Here is a 3,713-nt window from a genome sequence, read left to right on the forward strand (position 1 = left end):
ATGACATCCGGCATTTGAAATGGTGGAACACAAATAAAATATATAAGATCCGCCATTTGAACTAGTTAGTTAATTGTCCATCTTTTAGACAAAAACTGACAAGGACTATATTTAATTTGAGATCCGCCATTTTAAATGACGGATTTACAAACCATCACCAACTTTTGTCTCTTCCAAAAACCATTTTACCTCAATTATTTTCCCATTTAAAAAAAGAAATCGATGTGTGTGGGTGGCTTCCATTGTCATAGCCTATAAAAAAGGGTACCCTTGATATGTTTTGTGTATTTTAGAGTGAGGGAGTGAACTAGAAAGAGTAATTCATGAATTCGAATCAAGAGAAAAAGCCTCATGCGTTGTGCATACCATTCCCAATTCAAGGTCATACCAGCCCGATGCTAAAACTAGCCAAAATCCTCCATTCCAAAGGATTTCTTATCACCTTTGTCAACTCCGAGTTCAACCACCAACGGCTACTTAGATCACAGGGGCTGGACGCCCTACACGGCCTCCCTTCCTTCCGCTTCGAGACCATCCCCGATGGCCTCCCACCGCCCGAAAACACAAATGCCACCCAGGATATCCAATCTCTATTAAAGTCTGTTGATGAAACTTGTTTGGACCCATTTAAAAGTCTCGTAAACAAAGTTAGTGCTTCCTACGCCTTAAAGGTAATATATATTGCATCCCTCAACAGTTAGCATTTTCTTTTTATAAGATTGGCACTAAATACAAATATTTAGAAAAATGTATCAATATGTGGTTCTTTGAAAAGGATAGGGGTGCAAACAAGCCGAGCCGAGCCCGAGCTCGACTAGGCTCAAGCTCGGCTCGTTTAACTTACACAGAGCTCAAGCTCGGCACGTTTCGAGCTCTATTTCAAAGCTCGAGCTCGGCTCGTGAGTAGATTCTCAACCTCGAGCTCAGATCGGGCTGGGCTTGTTTACTATTTATTAATTATTTTTTATATGATTATAATTATTTTTTAAATATTTTTTTCTATTATAATTTTATGTGTGTATATATATATATATATATATATATATATATATATATATATTATTTAGTTATTTTATTTATTTTTACATAACATTATATCTATTAATTAATTAATATTACTAAATATATATTTTAAAAAATTATATAAATGGCAGGCTCGTTTAGGCTCGCGAGCCGGCTCGAGCTCGAAAAGTGAAGCTCGGTCTCAGGCTCAATTATTAAACGAGCTTACTTTTAGGCTCGAGCTCGGGCTCAGGCTCAGGCTCGATTAAGCTCGGCTTGATTGAGCTTTTTAACGAGCCGATCTCGAGTAGCTCACGAGCAACTCGGCTCGTTTGCACCCCTAGGAATGGACTTGATGCCCCTTAAAGGTAACAAGCTCTAATTATTTTCTTGTTCTGACAAATTAAATCAAACTAGATAACATTAACATTAAAATACTAATTAATTTATAAATTAAACTTGCACTTAACCTCCTTGTAATCTTGTTCTTTTTTCATCAACGGCTTTATCGGTCACCAGGCAAATTGTTTCCCCCGACCCTTGCGCATCCAAAACCAATTTGTTGGTATCGACCGTGGCACTTGAAACGAGAAACTGACGCTATCTCGAATCGGGCCAAGTCATGCACTGAGCGGATTATGCTTCTTATAATTCTGTTTTCCACAACACAGAAGCTTTCTCACACCAACAAATACAACTCTAAATTTCAAAATATTATCACCTACATAAGGATTGATCCCGCGTCCTCGTAGAACTCAAAAAACTTTCCTCCACACTCAGTAGTCGTTCTTCTTTGGTTGCTTCAGTAAGATTTCAACCTACCTTCACACCTCTGTCGATCCACTTAGGTTTCGACTTTCAACTTCCCAGCTCGATCCACGTACTCACAACAACTGAATAAAATTTGCAACAACATGATGATTTTGGAAGAACCCCTCATGACTCTATTGTTGTTAATTAATAAAAAATAAAAAATATCACACATTACAGTTACCCTAAACTATCTACTAATACTTCAAAACTATATCTAGTCATACTCAACTATTTCTCTCAATTATAATATAATACTAGCATTATCTTTACTAGTTAAATCAAATTAGATAACTCTATAAACATAATTATTTAAACTAAATAGGCGCAGTTGGCCTTCTGATCCAATGGTATAGGGAGATGGTTAAGACTTAAGATCTTAACTATGGTATGAAGTTCGATACCTCGCTCAAGGGGGGTTTTTCCACAGCGGTGGGTTTCTTCCTTGATGGTGTTCTTGGGTGAGTCATGTCTGGAGCGCCAAAATCTGTATGGATGGTTGCACATCCCGCCGTAGGAAGGCTCACCTGGGTATTAGGGGTGTTTGCAAACGTTGTTTAAAAAAAATAAACTAAACTTGCACTTAACCCCTTCAATTTTCCTTCATTTCAAAATAAACTTTTAACAGCATACCCTTTAACGTCAAATGTTATAGACCTAAAAGTTAATCTAAAGAGATAGAAACAAATAACAAATCAAATATAAATTTCGTTAAACCATGTGTAAAAGTTTAAATGAATTGCACCCTTTTGTACACAGTTACATATTGGAATCTTATATCATCCTTTTTCTTTAATTTGCAGATTCAAGTTACTTAGTAAATGGTTATTTGGATACAATAGTAGATTTTATACCCGCCCTGCGTGGCATACGTTTAAAAGACATCCCTCCTTTCATTAGATATATCAATCCTGGCAATGAATACATTGCTCAATTTTTAAGTTCACAAGTAGAGAGAGCGAAACGAGCTTCTGCCATCATTTTCAACACTTTTGGCGAACTGGAACACGACGTTTTGAAATCACTCGCTTCAATGTATCCTCCTTGTTATGTGACCGGCCCTATACATCAACTCGAGAAAAATATTGTTGATAAGTCTCTTGCATCCATCAAATCAAGCCTTTGGAAAGAAGAACCCGAATGTTTAAAATGGCTAGACTCCCAAGCTCCGCTATCCGTTATTTACGTGAACTTTGGTAGCATTATAGCGATGACACCACAACAGTTATCCGAGTTTTGTTGGGGGCTAGCAAAGAGCAATAATTCGTTCTTGTGGATAATACGGGCCGATCTTGTAATTGGCGATTCTGTTGTGCTCCCACCAGAGTTTGTAACACAAACAAGTGATAGAGGGATGCTGGCCGGATGGTGCCCCCAGGAAGAAGTTCTAAATCACCCATCAATTGGAGGGTTTTTAACGCATTGTGGTTGGAACTCAACTCTCGAAAGCATATCAAGTGGTGTGCCGATGATTTGTTGGCCGTTTTTTGCGGACCAACACTTGAATTGCTGGTTGAGTTGCAACAAATGGGGAATTGCCTTGGAGATTGATAATAATGTAAAGAGTAATGAAGTTGCAAAGCTACTGATTGAGTTAATGAAAGGAGAAAAAGGTAAGGAAGTTAGGAAGAATGCCATTCAGTTGAAGAACAAAGCTAAGGAGGCATGTGCCTTTCCTTCGGGTTCATCCATTGCTAATTTGGATAAACTAATCCAATTGATGCATACATTTTCAAAATGATTAATTAGTAATATCCTTTTAATGCAAATGTGCTTATTTTACTACTCTAAATGACATGTAGAAGACGTATTTTATATATTATACATGAAACTTTACCATGTATCACATGTTAATTATAGAGGTAAGGTTTGTCAGCATCACACCTTTCATAGATCCTACT

The 3,713-nt window shown here is 37.4% G+C and overlaps 1 pseudogene; it reads left to right on the forward strand.

Moving 5' to 3' along the window:
* Nucleotides 1–323: 323 nt before the first annotated feature.
* LOC143593966 (7-deoxyloganetin glucosyltransferase pseudogene) lies at nt 324–3,620 on the forward strand (annotated as a pseudogene).
* The last annotated feature ends 93 nt before the right edge of the window (nt 3,621–3,713 follow it).

This window comes from Bidens hawaiensis, unplaced genomic scaffold (assembly GCF_021521415.1).
Source record: "Bidens hawaiensis isolate Kalapana, Puna unplaced genomic scaffold, B.hawaiensis_p1.1 tig00042953_1, whole genome shotgun sequence".
In the NCBI taxonomy this organism is placed as follows: Eukaryota; Viridiplantae; Streptophyta; class Magnoliopsida; order Asterales; family Asteraceae; genus Bidens; species Bidens hawaiensis.